Source organism: Phocoena sinus, chromosome 1 (genome assembly GCF_008692025.1).
Source record: "Phocoena sinus isolate mPhoSin1 chromosome 1, mPhoSin1.pri, whole genome shotgun sequence".
NCBI lineage: Eukaryota > Metazoa > Chordata > Mammalia > Artiodactyla > Phocoenidae > Phocoena > Phocoena sinus.
This window is the reverse complement of record NC_045763.1, coordinates 109,231,224-109,249,871: the sequence shown is the minus strand read 5'-3', so window position 1 is coordinate 109,249,871 and position 18,648 is coordinate 109,231,224. Positions and strand designations below refer to the sequence as shown.

General features: G+C 49.6%; 1 non-coding gene and 1 pseudogene across 1 annotated transcript; both read right to left on the bottom strand.

Annotated features, from left to right (window-relative positions):
- Nucleotides 1–13,391: 13,391 nt before the first annotated feature.
- Nucleotides 13,392–13,462, bottom strand: TRNAG-CCC. The gene has a single exon. It is a non-coding gene; the product is annotated as a tRNA-Gly (tRNA).
- A 3,623-nt stretch (nucleotides 13,463–17,085) lies between these two features.
- LOC116745624 lies at nucleotides 17,086–17,216 on the bottom strand (annotated as a pseudogene).
- Between the last annotated feature and the right edge of the window lie 1,432 nt (nucleotides 17,217–18,648).

Here is an 18,648-nt window from a genome sequence, read left to right as displayed (position 1 = left end):
AATATGACGGTTGTGGTTATTCCACATCTTTGCCAAGATTGTTGGTGTTTCCTCTCCTTATAATGTTAGCCACGCTACTAAGAGTAGTGGTATCTCAACATGGTTTTAATGTCCGTTTCTGTGACAGCTAAAAATATTGAGGACTCCTGGTATGCTTTTTTGGCCATGTGCATATCTTCTTTTCTGAAGTATCTATGCATATTTTTTAACCCATCAGAAAAAGGTGGGGTTTTTTGATCTTGGAAAAACTTGTTTACTGGGTTGGAGGAGCTCATTATACATTATAATGACAGGCCAGTGAGGGTAGTCAGCTATGTGTTGTGAATATTCTCTCCCTGTCTCTAGCTTGCTTTTCCATTTTAGTGGCCTCCTTGGATGAGAAGATACGGCTTAACGTTGATGAACACTAATTTATCACTTGTCTTTGTTTTATACATTCTTTGGGGTCCTGGTTAGTAAATCTTTGCCTACCGCCAATCACGAAGTATCCTCAAAATGCCTTATACCTTTAACTTTTATGTCTTGGTCTATGATGCACTTCAGATTGACTTTTGTGTGTAGTGTGAGATAGAAATACAGCTGCCCCCCCTCTGAATATGGAACCTATTCCTTTCCCCATTGAACTGCTTTTCTTGAAACTCATTCACTAATTGAGCTATGGGTCGGTTTCAAGTCTCTGAACTCAGTCCATTTTCCAGTTGCATACCCTGATGCCACTTGCACCCTGCTAGTCTGTGTTGTGGGGGCGGTCACAGTAACTCTTAAGGTGAGGTAGTGCAAGTCTCCCCATTCTGTTCTTTTCCACACAGAGCGATACATTTTGCAACATGTAATAACTCAGGTAACCATCCCCCAGGTCAAGATATGCATGCCATCACATCATACTTCTCATTTCCTTGTGGAACACAGGCCCTCCCTCCCATGTACTGGCTGCCCCCTTGTGGCCAAAGAGCCTCTATTGTACTCTCTGGGGATAACAAACGCCCAGTTGCCTGTAGGGGCAAGCTTGAACCGTGCCAGAAAGATCTACAAGACTCAAAACAATCGGATTTTCGGATGCAGGGGCGGGGGCGGGGGGTGGTGGTGAGGGGGCGGCGGGAAGTTAGCTCACTTTTCAGGCCTTTGTCTTAGAGAAAGTTCCTTTCGTCATTCCTAACCGTGGGAAGTACAAAGCTTTGTGCTGCTTAACATTTCCTCTTCTTTCTAGGCAGAGAGAGTCCCACTGAGCATACCTAATTTGCGAAATTGTTCGCTGGGTGCGATGTTGAAAACTGGAGGCTGAGGGAGAGCTCTATCTTGTTTTGTTTTGTGTGAATAAAAGAAAATGAGGAAGAAGCGGAGATACAGAGAGGGGAATAATAGTCCTGGATCCTGAAAAGCGATCGTAGGGTCTGGCCCTGGATGTCAGATTTTGGAGGAAAGAGAAGACATTGATGAGCATATTCCAGGGAAGGACTTCTTTGGAAAGAGCAGACACTTAAGGCTATTTTATGACGTTTCCATTCGTTTATAAGGTACTTATCCTTCCCATCTTTGTAGATAAGGCATAGGTGAGCTTGATTCGTTCGTTGCTTTTTGGAATGCATGCTTAAACAAAAGTGACTTCCCATACTTCAAATATTCATCTGTGAACCTCCTAGACGCCTCTTAGGCGCCACCAACTGTGCATTAAAAGTCTAAATGGGTCCAACTGGGGACTCTACCTGGGAAAGTGCAATTAATTTTAAGGGGGTGGCTGAGAGAGAATGAGACACTCAACAATGGTTGCTTCCCTTACTGCAGTGGTTTTCATATATGCTCCACACCCCATCGATCGATCCTTTCCTCAAATCCTTTCCACCTTTCTCAAGCAGTTGAGAAAAAGAATTCACTGAGTTGCATCCTGGAAATGCACGGATTTCGTGGCTAGGGAAGTTCAAGTATTCCCAAGTGGGAAGATTGGGGACTGCCTACTCACTGGTACCCAGGCCATCATGTCTGCTGTGTCTACTTGGTCTGGACTGGACAAGGGGACTCCACTCGCCTTCGCCAGCCAGGGGGAGGACGCGGTTCCAGAGGCGGTCAACTTCATGGTGACTCCAGATCCTGAGGCCTCATAGGATTTTTCTTCACTTTCCCTTTCATGTCTCTTCTGCCTGCCCAGTAAGAGAGGATTCACTGCCTTTCTCTCTCAGTCAGGACCCATTTGGGGGTCCCTTGTGGACAGTACTGAAGTGGGCCTCTGGTTCCCCCTAGGTGTCCCTCCTGGCCCAGTACGGAACCCCCGGCTGGTGGGACCACGGGGAGCCCAGAAGGCTACACTGGCGGTAGTGGAGGTGCTAGCCCCAGGTGGCAGGCACCACAGTCAAACCCTATTCTTCCCCGTGCACCTCCTTCTCGGGGATGCACAGGGCAGGCTGGAATAAAGCGGCCCCTAAAACTTCTCTGCCGACTGAATCCAAAGAGGCATGAAGTCCCAGAAGCGGGGAGAGGAACCTCACTGAGCAGACTCAGACTTTCTTCCTGGCTGCCTCTCCTGGGCAGGCTCAAAAGAAGCTGATGTCGAGGATGGAGCCAAAGAAAAGGCTTCATGGCAGAAAATCCCGCGATCTCGAGAGACATGAAAGTCTTAAGTCCTAACGTCTGAGATGAGCAGGGGCCAAGGTGAAATCCACCCCTGTGCCCTGATCAGGAGAGTCATCTGCATGAGTTTCAGAGGCCAGGAACAGGAGCGACTGTGCACATCTCTGGTTCTCAAACGGGGGCGATTTGGGCTCCCACCCTCATCCCTGGCCGCCTCTGTGACACTGGGCCTTGTCTGGACACGTTTTTTATTGTTAAGACTGGGAGAAGGGGGACGGAGAGTTTCCACCTGGTATCCAGTCAGCAGAAGCCAGGGTGTCACTAAACATGCTTCGGTCCTCAGGCGGAGCCCTCCCCCACAAAAAATGATCCGGTCCAAAATATCAACGCTGCGGCAGGTTGAGAAACCCCCGTGTAGCTCAATGTCCACACATTTGAGAGACGAGAAGACATGAATTTCTGACTACTGGGATGTGGGGTCTGAGGAAAACCGTGCATCAGAGAGAACCCCAAGATCGCTGACCTGGGTATAGAGAACGATGGAGTTGGCATGACTAAGGTGGGGAAAACTGCAGGTGCAGCAGGTTGTAAGGGGGAAGATCTGTTATCAAATGGCACTCTGGGTCCTCTGGCCCATCGCACAGCCAAGCCAATCAACGGACACCAGGTAGTGGTAAGTAAAGTACAGCGTTTATTGCAAGGTGTCCTGAGCAAGGAGAACGGGCAGCTAAAGCTCAAAGACCCCAAATCCTGGATGGCTTTCAGGACCAGTGTATTTAAAGGCAGTGTGAGGGAGAGGGTCTCAGGGTGCGTGATCAGCTTCCACACAGTTCTCTGGCTGGTTGATGGTGAGGTAACAAGGTGAAGTTTCAAGAATCAACATCATCAATCTTCTGGCTCTAACTGGTCTGGGGTCTATGTGCTTGTGGTCAGCAGTTTTCCATCTGGTGGGGAATCTGGGTTCTGTAAAAACCACTTGGAAATGTGCATCAAACAGTGTTATCTATGTCCTTCAGGGAGGAACTACAGGTCCCGTGGCTCTGCTATATGACTGATATATTGTGAAAATTCTTACCAGTTCTCCTGCCCGACTGCTGTTCTTTGTTTCTGCATGTTTTCATTCCTCTAATCATTAATTCTTGGGCCAGACTGTTTGCAACTCAGGGAAGGCTCAGGAGACTGAAGTTTCTCTTTACGGAGAGCTGGGGACACGACGGGATGGGTTTAACCGACAAAGCCCATCCGGGGATTGCTCGGCTTTAGATCCGGAATCCAATTTAGCGCCTTGGAGCCTGGCTTAAAAGGGTTTTCCATCCAAGCCGTCTCCGTTGCTGCATGCGCCTGAGTCCTTTTGGACAATGGAGATGCCGGCTCTCGGTGCGTGGCCCCTTCTCACCCCGGGCACATTCCCTCCCGCCTCCTCCCGGCCACCGGGCCCCTCGCACGCTCCCCGGGCCTCGCTGACCTTCTCTCCAACACGCGGCCACCTCACAAAGACGCGTCACAAGGCTAGTTCTCAAGGCTAGGTGCGGCCGGGATGAGGCAACTCGCTCGGGACTTGCGGACCCGGCAGGCCCCGCGGGCGTTCGGGCTCCTTTTTTGGAGGAAGCACGGAGGGAACGGCCTTAGGGAAGGATTTCTGCAACGAAGGATGACCCCTCCGGAAGGCTCAAGGCCTTCCAGAGCAAAGGGAAAAAGGTCACTGTAGTCAGCAGCACGAGAGAAAAGCCATCCACCAGCAGCTCCCTGGTGGTCCCGTGGCTTAGGATTCGGCGCTTTCACTCGCCGCGACCGGCCCGGGTTCGACTCCGATCAGGGAAACCTTTTGGGCAGCTTTTCCATCCCCTGAATTGTGTTGCGGCGTGTTCCCCACACCGAGGCAAACCAGAGTGGCCGATTCCCGGGGCACCTAGGTCGTTTCTCATCTCCAGGGCAGCCCTACCCCACCCGCACCCGCACAGCGCCACATCCCCTCATCTCCACCGCACAAGTGGCTTTCCAGGGCTTCCGAGCATCTTGCTCAGGTTTTACACAGCCCTGCAGAGGTTCAACTCCCTGTGGGGTTCAAACCCACGCCCGTTGCCACCCGGGGCGCAGGTCATGTTGAGCTCTGAGTAACCGAGAGAAGGCCAAGCCGAGTCTCGGTGTTAGTATCAATAGATGCCCTTGAGAAATGCTTATTAGTCGCTCGGCAGAGGTGCCTGGAGGCGATATCCACGAGGGTTGAGAGGAAGGTGAGCGCTGGGTCGGATCCTGGAGGTTGTTTCCACTTGTAGATTAAGCGGTTGTAGGGAGTTTAACATCATTTAACTGACCCAACAAAGGCAGCAGGTGAAGTATGCGCAGAATGGAAAATTGTAACACTGCTGCCGTAAGCAGAAGGTAGGAGTAAAAAATCAGCACCGCTACGTCAAAGCGATGCTACCCACCACAATCAAGTCCCACAGTTTCTACAATGGCTGTTGCATTTATACCCTGCACACTCTCCCAGGCACTGAGTGCGTTTTCCTTTTTCCCTTGGACGCTCACTCCGAAGACCTGTTGGGGTAAATGTTGCGTCCACTGTAAGGCAACAGGAGAGAGAGCGAGAGCGTGGCAGGTGCTGCGGACGGAGCCCTCAGAGGCAGCAGGTGTGGTGTGTAGACGATGGGGACAGCACAATGGCTGCGGGTCGGTGGGTTTGGGCGTCACTGCCTGAATGGCGGTCAGTCTTGTGGGCCGGGCAGTGGGATCTCCTGTGTGTTGGGCAGGGCGGAGTGGGCGATCGGGGCTTTTCGGAGATCGGTTTGGAAAGAACAGCAAGGGGAGGGGAGGGCAGGGTGTTGACCGTGCCTGCGGGGTGCATGCTCATAGTTACCGGGCACGGGAGAGACTGTTGGTCACGAAGGTAGTTTCTCCCAGGACGAGGCTCGTCTACTGCACTCGGGGCGTGCTGATGTAGGGATTTGTTGCTAATGAGAGATTGCGTTCGTGCTCTCCCCTGATACCCCTCGGTTCACGACAGACGACGTCTCTTCCGTGGTGTCTCGCTGCGCTCCGCTCCCAGGGCGCAGGGCGAGAGGCGCAGCCCCAGCCAGCGCTCCACAGCTTGGGAAATCGGGTCTGCACCCGCATCTTCCGGGCTTTCCTGTTTTCGTGACCTAAGTGTATGGATGGGTCCTGCTTCTTGAGCCCACGCCTCCTGTCTGTTCACAAGTGGCGGGACGTGCCTTCTCCTCCAGCCCGCTGCCGGCCACGCGCGTGTGTGTGTGCGCGCCGGGACCCGCCCACTGGGCCCCGCTCTGGTCTGGGCAGTTCCCGCAGGCTGGCCGGCAGGCAGGCATCTGCAGGAGAAAGGCCACGCGGGCCGCGGTGTTGCGAAAGCGTGGAACGTCGCCCGAAGGCCTCGCGCTCCACAGTCCCTTGGGTTCCAGATCGGAAGGAGGCCACCCCTTGCAGGAAAAAGGGGGCCCGAGGCCTGCCTTCGCAAGGAGGGCTCCCGGAGCCGGCGCGCAGTATCCTTGCCTGGGCTAGGCCAGCCCTTCTGGCCTTCCACCCGGCCTCGCCTTCCGCCTTCTCCTCTTCCACCCCAGCCGTGTTCCTGCGGAGAGTAGCGCTCCCTCCACCCGCCCCTCGGCGCCCCCCGCCCACCCCTAAACCACCCCACCCACCCCCCATCCCTCAGAAATGATCTAGCTGCCTCTCCGGTGCTTACGGCGGGAGTTGGATCAGTGTTTTCCTGCAACGGGAGGAGAGAGAACCTGCGGCGGCAGGAGGCGACCCGTTACCTCTTGCTGGTTCTCTGGCTCAGCCCATCAAGGGGACTAGCTCAGGGGCCTGGGTCTCCCGCGGCCCGAGGAGCCGGCCAAGTTGGCGTCTCTCCCACTGCTCCTCAAGGCGAACAGCAGGAATATCCTGTGGGGTCCACTCTTACCCAGAAGAGGCACCCGGGAAATCATCCAACACAAGGCCGGACGCTGCGCGATGGACCACTTGGGAGCAACGCTTCCGTCGGTCTGTCCTTCCCTCCTAGGGCTTTGGGGAGCGGAGAAAATCATCTAGGACGACGCGCTCTTCAGCGTCCTGTCTGAGACAAAAGAGGGAAGGAGGGTGTCTTCCAAGAAGGCAGCAGCGCCGAAGCCTGTGGTCGCAGCGAGGCTTGTGGAGCACGAGCGCCCTCTCTCGACCAGAGTTATCCAGCTGCTGCGGAAAACTCACCTGGCTGAGGCCTCCTCTTCCCCCTCCTCTCCACCTCGCCTTCCTCCTCTTCTTCCTCCTCCCTTCCTCCTCCCGTCCCCTCCCCTCCTCCCCTTCCGCCTCCTCCTCTTTCGTCTTCCCCTCCTCCTCACCCCCTTCCTCTTCCCCCTTCTTTGTTTTCTAACTTACCTTGAGTGCCTACCTTTCCTTGTGTCAGGGGACCTCTCATCTCCACCACAGGTTAAACATTTCCTTGGGTAGTTCTGAGCTTCAAATACGGAATTGTGTGTAACAGTGCCATGACTGTTCAGTAATGGTGACCTCTTATTTTTATCAGTAACATCATTTGAATCATCAGAATTGTCCTCTTTTTTAACAAGTGCGTTTTCATTGTCGGAAAATATTAATATACATTTAAACCTTACATACTTGTTGAATAATAAATTGGTTCTGCCATTTTATTATGAAAAACAGTGTGTGGAGAATATTCTTACACATATATCATTGGCAATTCTGTAGGACACAGACTGTTCTTTTATCCACTCTGTAGCCAATCTGTTGATGTTAAATACCTTTTACAAAACTTTGTCAGCAATCAAACCCCCGGGGGGCGAATTGCCGTAGCTTGTTACCATCTCAGTTCAAGGGCTCTGGACAACTGGCACAATACCCCGGATTAGCTGAAACAGAGATTTTTCCACCCAGTGCTCTATTCTGATCTCTTTGTTTTCTTCTGTTCTTAGGTCACAGCCTCCCAATAAAATGGTTGGCGACACCACTGTTGCTTGGGGAATGTTAATGCTACCATTGTTCACATGCTGGTCTAGCCAATATTGTGGTTGGAGTCAGGGCAGAAGAGATCTGCCATGGGCCCCACTGTGGCCCTCTTCTGGCCGTGCCTTCTTCCATTAGGCAAAGATTATATGGAACCAAGGAGACATTCCCAAAATGTGCAAAGAATCCCAGAATCCCTTGCCCAAGTGTCTTTTAGTTCATGTGTAAAATTTTTGGATCTTTCTTCTTGACATTGTCAAACTGAGGGCAAAAGTCACTTGTGTGTTGGTTTTTTTTTTCCTTTTGTACTCAGACCTAGAGCTTGTGGGCAATGCAGTGTCAAGAGGCTGCTTTTAGGGAGAGCTAGTGGATGTAGCATGGACGTGTTGGAGGTGCAGGACAAAACCTGGTTCCAGCAGGTCAGTAGGCAAGCAGTGGTGGAGGGTCTCACTATGCTTCATTTCTCTGGTGTGTCACTCCAAGAAGTCCAGGAATTCTAAATTCATCCTTGGTGATTATAAAGGTATAGTTTTCAAAGTAAGAGAATACAATCTACTTCAATTTCAATGAAGAGGGCTTTTTGTTGTTGTTTGTTTATTTTTTGTTTGTTTGTTTTTGCGGTACGCGGGCCTTCCACCGCTGCGGCCTCTCCCGCTGCGGAGCGCAGGCCCAGCGGCCACGGCCCACTGGGCCAGCCGCTCCGCGGCACACGGGACCCTCCCGGACCGGGGCACAAACCCGCGTCCCCTGCATCGGCAGGCGGACCCCCAACCACTGCGCCACCAGGGAAGCCCTGTTTCTCTGTTTTTTAAAGCTTCATCAGTAGCTTTAAAACGCATAGACTCAAGGTAGATGGCAAGCGTGCCACTAACACTGGCAGGTGCCAGTGCAAAAAAAAAAGGAAAAGAAGCCTCAAAACTGCTTACACTCTGAGGTGAATTGCCAAGATAGCTTATTTCATCTTCTGTTTGGGCACAAGGAACACAGAAGCCAAGTTTTAATCCCAGGCTAACTTGAGAAGTCTTATAGGAGGTCCTCCCTACATTAAGGTGGGACCCCAAAGTCTTAAGCCCTCAGGGGTAAGGGTCATCCGATCTAGTCCTGCCCCTTCAAATCCCAGGGCTCTTTGGACCAGGCAGCCTTGGTGCCACAAACAGTGTAAAGAAAAAGAAAGTTTTAAAGTTCATGAGAAATAGTAGCCACGGACTCAACCTCTAGCAGATTTAGCCTTGAGTACTCGTAGCCTGGGTAGTCTGGGAAACCATAAGACATCAACTTGGTGTGTTGTTTCCCAGCTGCTAACGAACCCAGGAGTCTATCAGAGGAGACTATATTCAGAGGAAAATATATTCATCCTAGGGCTGTAGAGGTATCCACAAATAACATTTCAAGAGAAGCAATTAGCATCTAGAATTCAGTTTTAACACATAAGAACAAAATCTCATGCATCTGGAATTTTAACAACAATTCTATCAACCCTTGTGATGAAATGAAATTTATATTTTAAAGTAGGTTGAGAAAATTTAAGCATAAGACTCTCTCTGTCCTCTTGGGCCTCCTCTCTCCCCACTTTCATATGAAAAGTGCATCTGCATTATACCACAACCAGACCTCCTCAGAGGTGTAAATGCCCCATTGACTGCAGAGCTTGTCCCCTCACCCGCCCCCGCCCCGCCCTCATTTCTTCAGACACTATCAATGCAACTTCTTAAAAGATTAGCATTCTTTCCCAACTTCGTAAGTGGTCAAGTGACTTCCCGCTTGCTTTGTACATGCTTACCTGGACTATGTATCTTTGGTGAACTTTATGTAAAATGTCAGTATATCATTTGTATGTATGACCTTTTGTCTCAGAAATGTACATGACTGTGCCTTCCACTTCTAACAGGCAGAACAGTTCTCAGAGCTTCTGAGAGTCTCTCTGCCAGGTTATAATCCTCAGTTTGACTCGAATAAAATCCTCTTTTTTCTTCTTAACTTGATTGTTAATAGAATTTTTGTCGACACTTGTATCAAAGCAGACATGAAAATGAAAATTAGAAAATATTCTGAATCAAACAAAATGGAAAATACTGTGTATACACACAAGGTGCAGCTAAACCGGTCTTTAGAGGACAATACACAGATTTAAATGTAAATTATGAAAATCAGGACTGATCGCTAGTGAGCTAAATCTCCACTTCAAAAAGTTACAAAAAAGGATAACAACAGGGCTTCCCTGGTGGCGCAGTGGTTGCGAGTCCGCCTGCCGATGCAGGGGACACGGGTTCGTGCCCCGGTCTGGGAGGATCCCACGTGCCGCGGAGCGGCTGGGCCCGTGAGCCATGGCCGCTGAGCCTGCGCGTCCGGAGCCTGTGCTCTGCAACGGGAGAGGCCACAACAGTGAGAGGCCACAACAGTGAGAGGCCCACGTACCGCAAAAAAAGGATAACAACAACAACAGAAGCAGATAAGTGCAGAAATTATATAGAAAACCAGGAATTTAAGAATTAGAAGTAAATTTACAGAAGCGAAAAAGTAAGTGGTTGCCTCTTTGGAAAGACTACTAAAACTGATAAAACTGTTAAGAGGCAAGAAGGCCCCCCACATGTGTGCTTCTGAAGACATGTGCAAGAAGGGTCACTGAAGCACTGCATGTACTTATAAAAACATGTAAACTACCCAATGGTCCTCTGAGGGGAAAGGATACATAAACTCTGGTTTATACTTTCCATGGACTGTTCTACAGCTATTAAGATGAATGAACTAGTTCTATCTATCAATATGGATAAAACTGAAAAAAAAAGTTGAGTGAAAAAAATCAAGTGACAAAAGATGACATAGTATGATTGTGTTCATATAAATTCTTAAAACAAAAAAATAGATGGATATATTATATGTGTCTTTAATCATTTATTGTCATGTACCAAAACATGTAAAGAAACGTCACACCAGCATCAGGAGGATGGTTATTTCTAGAAGGGAAATGGGAGAATGGGGTAAAGTGATTAAGGAGGTGAGGAGAAGTTCAGCAACATCTGCAGTATTTTTAGTTCTTATGAAAATTCTAAAAAGAACATGGCAAAATGATAACATCGTTTAAAATTAGGTGAGGGATGCATATTTATTTTTTGTACTTTTCATATTTTTGAAATTAAAAAAATTTTTACAAATATTTTAAAGAAATAATAGCCCAGAGTGGGAGGCGAATGTGGGACTGACACAGGAGAGTGTTTTCTTAAATACTTCCAGTGCCTCTTCTTAGGCATTGCACGGCTCTTAAATGTCAGCAGAGGTCTCCAAGATCCTTGAGAGCTAAAAAAGTTATCTCAAACCCCAATTTCACAGCTTGTGGAAATTCTAAATAAAAAGAAATATACATAGGTTAAAAAAAAAGAGGAAAGAAGGAAGCCATTACTACTGAACTCGTAGATATAAGGAAACGATGAATATCATAAACACATATATGACAACTGATTAAAAATTTAGAGGAAATGAACATATTCCAATAGTGAGTTTAGGGAAATAAAATGGACTAGTCCTACAAGCATTACATTTTTTTAATCAGAATTTTTAAATCTTCCTTCAAAGAAAGCTCCAGGACCAAAAAAAAGTTCATTAGAAGAAATGACTCCAAAGCAAACAGATTCTAAAAGAATTAAAAGATGGCACATTTCTCCAACTTTATTTTATGAGTTTATGTTGAAACCAACAACCCCCTACAAAGGCAATGTGAAAACTATAAATTACAGACCTGTCTTATTGCTGCAATGTTAAAAAAAATACTGAATCCAGCAATACATTTTTAATTGTGAAAATTGGTCTTATCATGGGAAAACAGTTGATTATCATTAGAAAATAAATTAATCTAACTCACCACATTAACAACGTAGAGGAGGGAAATCATAATCACTAAAACAGAAGAGGTATTTGAAAAAATTCACCATTGATTTAACTTTGAAGAAAAACCTTTAGCATAATAGGCTAGAAGAGAACAACCCTAATCTGCTAAGGGTAGCTTCTGAAACAAAAACAAACAAGAAACCTTCAGCAAACATTATAGTGGGTAATAAACCCCTGGCTCCCAACCCCCCACCCCCATTACCAATCAGGAACCCTCAGGAATCAGACAAATAGGCCTCACTCTGACCACATCTTTTCACCATTGTGATGGAGATCTTAGCCAGTGAGGAAAGGCAAGAAAAAAGAAAAGGTATAAGAAGTGAAAATGAAAAATGACTACTATAATTATTTACATGGATGAAAGGTGAATTACTAGAATTATTAAGAGAATTGAGTTTATTTGGTATATACAAATATTTTAAAATCAGACTAAATTGGAGGATTCAATTGGATTAAATTGAGGATTCAAGAAACAAAGGTATTAAAAACATTTTAAATGTTCAACAATTATACCACACAGTTCAATCACATGCACTGGGGAGGGGACAGGGGAATGAAAGGTGATTCCTACCGCCACAGTAACCAAAATCATTTCAACGTGAAATAAAACCTAAAATGATTTTAGTTGGTGTTATATAGCAGGGTATTTCCATGATCTCAGGGGTAAGCAAGGATTTTTAAAATAAGATAAAAAGACCAGTTCTTCAGCATGGAGGTTCCTTAAAAAACTAAAAATAGAATTACCATATGACCCAGCAATTCCACTACTGGGCATATACCCAGAGAAAACCATAATTCAAAAAGACACATGCACCCCAGTGTTCACTGCAGCTCTATCTACAATAGCCAGGTCATGGAAGCAACCTAAATGCCCATCGACAGATGAATGGATAAAGAAGATGTGGTACATATATACAATGGAATATTACTCAGCCATAAAAGGGAACGAAACTGGGTCATTTGTAGAGACGTGTGTGGATCTAGACACTGTCATACAGAGTGAAGTAAGTCAGAAAGAGAAAAACAAATATCGTATATTAACGCATACATGTGGAACCTAGAAAAATGGTACAGATGAACCGGTTTGTAGGGCAGAAATAGAAACACAGCTGTAGAGAACAAACGTATGGACACCAAGGGGGAAAGCGGCGGGGGTGGGGTGGTGGTGTGATGAACTGGGCAATTGGGATTGACATACATACACTAATATGTATAATGGATAACTAATAAGAATATATCATAAAATGTAGGGAAAAAAAAGACCAGTTCTTAACGAAGACTGATCAATTGGATTACATCAAGCATCTCTGTTCATCAAACCACAGACTAAAGAGTAAAAAAGACACGTCACAACTTGAGCGAATGTCCTTGCAGTCAGCATAATCAACTGGTACTGAAGATATTTAATAAATTCTTACAAAACAAGAAAAAAAGACCTGTAGGAAAATCACCAAGGTCTTGGGGGTGGGGATGGGGGTGAGGGAGAACCTATAAGAGAAAATCCAAATGGTTAACAAATATGTAAGGGTGCTCAAGTTCATAACCAATAAGGGATATTAGAAGTGAAATCCCAATGAGGGAACATTACAGATGGCGAAGGAGAAAGAGGAGGTGGGGGGAGAAGAGGGGGAAGGAGAGGGAGGGGAAAGGGAAGAAGGAGAAGGAGAGGGGAAGGGAAGAGGGGGATAAGGAGGGGAGGAAGTGGGGCAGGAGAAGGAGGATGAGTAGGAGGTGGAGGACACTTGCAGGTAGAAAGGTACCGACTGGCCAGCGAGGTGGTTGCTGCCATATTGTACTCCGTCACAGCCCCAGGGCTCTGCAAAGTCCCCATTCAGACGCTCCTTAACGTCTTCCGCTCGGGACTGCCTTCAGGTGTTAATTCTCATCTTCGTACTCCTTGTGGCCAGAACCACGACGTCGTCTGACTTGTGTGTGCAGCAGGCAAAAACCAAGGGGTGAAAAGTCTGGGCCGGAAAAGGGATCAAGAAGAGACACTCTGCACTGGCCGGGAATCGAACCCGGGTCTCCCGCATGGGAGGCGAGAATTCTACCACTGAACCACCAATGCCCCCTGTCCATGCAAGCCTCTGACGGCTCTCCAGAAAGCATCTCCAGAGCGACCGAGGATCCCGCGGCGGCAAAACTAAGAGGTTCCAAAATAGGCCTACAGCGTTGTCTTTGAAAGACAGAGCTCACAGACTGACAGGCACTCGGAACAAAGCCTTGCGAAAAAGGCCTACAAGCAGGCAACAGCATGAAGTGGGAACATTCAAATGAAAATATCAAAATATCGACTTCGTCAGTTCACAGCACAACTCTGAAAAAGGCTCTTTCTAACCGTACAACAGACCCCTGCCGAAAAAACATCAGAAATTCATCCAGATCCCTTGTTTATGACCCTATACCTGCAACTCTCAACCTCAAACTCTTACCTTAGAGAGTCTGAGAAAATAATCCAACTTGCTAGGTTAGGCAAGTGAAATTCTCATCCAGGCAAGAAATAAGAAACAGAAGCAGAATTAGACTGAAATTAGAAGAAGGAAAGGGCCAGAATCAAAAGAGAGATAATGAAGAAACACACTGCTGTTTTGTACAAGAATAGTGAGTCATTCTTGTAACCGTTATAACAATAGTATGCGTCTGCTTTTTAAGGTGTTCAAAGCATTTGGAAGGACATGTGATATATCATAATTATTAAAAGATTAATTACTATTGTTTGCAACCAATGTTTGATTATATGGGAGGATCTAATCTCCCAAACGGGACTCCGTGTTGTGCTGAGTTTTAGCATTTGTGACTCTGAGATGCATGTCGGGCGTAGGCTTTGGTGTTTTGGTTATATAAGGAGCGGACTAATTTTTAGAATAGTGTCGAGGTTGACATATTGGTCCTCTGATGAAATTGAAATACAGAGAGACTTCTTTCCCAATTTTTCCTGGGGGAAATTACACTGAAGAAAGGAACCTGGAGGGGGGGGTTCCCCCACATGTTGGGACTTAGGAACCATTATGCCTTTCTGAAAGATAGGAGCTGCAGACGTGCAATCATGCTTCTCTTGCTGAGAAGACAGGCTAGTTCCAGGCTGAGTCAAAAACTTGTTTTCAACAAGGAAAACGACCATCCCCTTGACCCTGAAGACCTTTGGCTCTATCTGCCCTCTGCCCAACACCAAAGACACACGCCAGCTCTGGCCATCATGCTTTCATTTACCAACTACATCGACCAGATCTACATGTATTCCCACACCCCTTTCTAAACTGCAAACCTGCACTTTAAACTCACAACTCCTAAATCACAGATCCATGCCCCCTATGCGTCTCAGAGTCACAAATGCTAAAACTCAACACACCAGTGAGTTCCCTGTCAGCATCACACACCACCCTCTGCCTCGACAGGTTTGGGAGGCACCAAGTGATGGGGGGGGGCAAAGAGAATGACTGCATTGTCAGTGAGGAAATGAAGCCCGCAGTATTTTGATGTGAAAGCCACAGCTTGATGGTATTGCCTGACGTAAGCCTCCTATGCAAGCCTTTGCTCTGGGTGTTTTCTTGTTTGTTCGTTTTTTAGTTTGTTCTGTATGTCTACCAAAGAGGCCTGTTGTTTTCAGAACTCTTTTCAAAGTTCTTCCCGAGCCTCTTCCAGAGGAATCCTAGTCGAGCAGCACAGGCGGAAACGTTGGTGGCTCAAGGATAGAATTCTCACCTCCCATGCGGTAGAACCAGGTTTGATTCCAGGCCAATGCTTGCTTTTCTTCGGTTGCCTCTCCCCTTTTCCATGGGCAATATCCTTGGCATAGACAGGTCGTTCCTTGTCCTGAATTATACCAAGACCGGCAAATTCAGGCGTACCAAGGTCAGAGGCCCCACTCCCCAACTTCCTTCATCTCTGCACGAATTCCTCCCCAGAAACGTCCCCCTCCCTGGGCCCCTGAGGCCTCTCCCATCACAGCTACAGTCCTTCAGTGACCTTCATTTCTTCATCCCCACTCCAAGTGCAATGTGGCCCAAGGATAGGATAGGAGAAAGGATAATAGTAACAATGGTTTCAGTTTCAAGTATTCCAAACCTCAGAGATCCAGCAGACACACTTGGAGCTTCAAAAACATGCTCCCTTCACAATATTGGAGGGTTGCAAAAAAAAAAAATTCCTGTTGAGGGTAATTTGTGTCGTTCTTAGTCTCCACTAGAGGGGACGGCGGTAAAGGGAGGCAAATGGCAAGTGTGCCCATTTAGTTAATTCCCAAGAAGACTTTAAGAAATTGCCCTCAACAGGATATGTTTTTGTTTCTTTGTTTGTTTGTATGTTTTGCAGCCTTCCAGTGGAGGTGAGAGGTCCCCTGGCACAAAGGAAGGTAGGCACTCAAGGAACTCCAGGATAGAAAACAAGAGGGGGGAAGAAGAAGGGGGGAGGAAGAGGGGAAGGCGAAGGATGAGCCGGCAGAGAGGCGGAAGATGGGGAGGAGGTGGAGGAGGAGGCCTCAGCCAGGTGAGTTTTCCGCAGCAGCTGGATAACCCTGGTCGAGATAGGGCACCCTTGCTCCACAGGCCTCGCTGCGACCACAGGCTTCGGCGCTGCTGCCTTCTTGGAAGACACCCTCCTTCCCTCTTTTGTCTCAGACAGGACGCTGAAGAGCGCGTCGTCCTAGATGATTTCTCCGCTCCCCAAAGCCCTAGGAGGGAAGGACAGACCGACGGAAGCGTTGCTCCCAAGTGGTCCATCGCGCAGCGTCCGGCCTTGTGTTGGATGATTTCCCGGGTGCCTCTTCTGGGTAAGAGTGGACCCCACAGGATATTCCTGCTGTTCGCCTTGAGGAGCAGTGGGAGAGACGCCAACTTGGCCGGCTCCTCGGGCCGCGGGAGACCCAGGCCCCTGAGCTAGTCCCCTTGATGGGCTGAGCCCAGAGAACCAGCAAGGGAACGGGTCGCCTCCTGCCGCCGCAGGTTCTCTCTCCTCCCGTTGCAGGAAAACACTGATCCAACTCCCGCCGTAAGCACCGGAGAGGCAGCTAGATCATTTCTGAGGGATGGGGGTGGGGTGGGGTGGTTTAGGGTGGGCGGGGGGCGCCGAGGGGCGGGTGGAGGGAGCGCTAACTCTCCGCAGGAACACGGCTGGGGTGGAAGAGGAGAAGGCGGAAGGCGAGGCCGGGTGGAAGGCCAGAAGGGCTGGCTAGCCCAGGCAAGGATACTGCGCGCCGGCTCCGGGAGCCTCCTTGCGAAGGCAGGCCTCGGGCCCCCTTTTTCCTGCAAGGGGTGCCTCCTTCCGATCTGGACCCCAAGGGACTGTGGAGCGCGAGGCCTTCGGGCGACGTTCCCACGCTTTCGCAACACCGCGGCCGCGTGGCCTTTCTCCTGCAGATGCCTGCCTGCCGGCCAGCCTGCGGGAACTGCCCAGACCAGAGCGGGGCCCAGTGGGCGGGTCCCGGCGCGCACACACACACGCGCGTGGCCGGCAGCGGGCTGGAGGAGAAGGCACGTCCCGCACTTGTGAACAGACAGGAGGCGTGGCTCAAGAAGCAGGACCCATCCATACACTTAGGTCACGAAACAGGAAAGCCCGGAAGATGCGGGTGCAGACCCGATTTCCCAAGCTGTGGAGCGCTGGCTGGGGCTGCGCCTCTCGCCCTGCGCCCTGGGAGCGGAGCGCAGCGAGACACCACGGAAGAGACGTCGTCTGTCGTGAACCGAGGGGTATCAGGGGAGAGCACGAACGCAATCTCTCATTAGCACAAATCCCTACATCAGCACGCCCCGAGTGCAGTAGACGAGCCTCGTCCTGGGAGAACTACCTTCGTGACCACAGTCTCTCCCGTGCCCGGTAACTATGAGCATGCACCCCGCAGGCACGGTCAACACCCTGCCCTCCCCTCCCCTTGCTGTTCTTCCAAACCGATCTCCGAAAAGCCACCGATCGCCCACTCCCGCCTGCCCAACACACAGGAGATCCCACTGCCCGGCCCACAAGACTGACCGCCATTCAGCAGTGACGCCCAACCCACCGACCCGCAGCCATTGTGCTGTCCCATCGTCTACACACACCACCTGCTGCCTCTGAGGCTCCGTCCGCAGCACCTGCCACGCTCTCGCTCTCTCTCCTGTTGCCTTACAGTGGACGCAACATTTACCCCAACAGGTCTTCGGAGTGAGCGTCCAAGGGAAAAAGGAAAACGCACTCAGTGCCTGGGAGAGTGTGCAGGGTATAAATGCAACAGCCATTGTAGAAACTGTGGGACTTGATTGTGGTGGGTAGCATCGCTTTGACGTAGCGGTGCTGATTTTTACTCCTACCTTCTGCTTACGGCAGCAGTGTTACAATTTTCCATTCTGCGCATACTTCACCTGCTGCCTTTGTTGGGTCAGTTAAATGATGTTAACTCCCTACACCGCTTAATCTACAAGTGGAACAACCTCCAGGATCCGACCCAGCGCTCACCTTCCTCTCAACCCTCGTGGATATCGCCTCCAGGCACCTCTGCCGAGCGCCTAATAAGCATTTCTCAAGAGCATCTATTGATACTAACACCGAGACTCGGCTTGGCCTCTCTCGGTTACTCAGAGCTCAACATGACCTGCGCCCCGGGTGGCAACGGGCGTGGGTTTGAACCCCACAGGGAGTTGAACCTCTGCAGGGCTGTGTAAACCTGAGCAAGATGCTCGGAAGCCCTGGAAAGCCACTTGTGCGGTGGAGATGAGGGGATGTGGCGCTGTGCGGGTGCGGGTGGGGTAGGGCTGCCCTGGAGATGAGAACGACCTAGGTGCCCCGGGAATCGGCCACTCTGGTTTGCCTCGGTGTGGGGAACACGCCGCAACACAATTCAGGGGATGGAAAGCTGCCCAAAAGGTTTCCCTGATCGGGAGTCGAACCCGGGCCGGTCGCGGCGGTGAAAGCGCCGAATCCTAGCCACGGGACCACCAGGGAGCTGCTGGTGGATGGCTTTTCTCGTGCTGCTGACTACAGTGACCTTTTCCCTTTGCTCTGGAAGGCCTTGAGCCTTCCGGAGGGGTCATCCTTCGTTGCAGAAATCCTTCCCTAAGGCCGTTCCCTCCGTGCTTCCTCCAAAAAAGGAGCCCGAACGCCCGCGGGGCCTGCCGGGTCCGCAAGTCCCGAGCGAGTTGCCTCATCCCGGCCGCACCTAGCCTTGAGAACTAGCCTTGTGACGCGTCTTTGTGAGGTGGCCGCGTGTGGAGAGAAGGTCAGCGAGGCCCGGGGAGCGTGCGAGGGGCCCGGTGGCCGGGAGGAGGCGGGAGGGAATGTGCC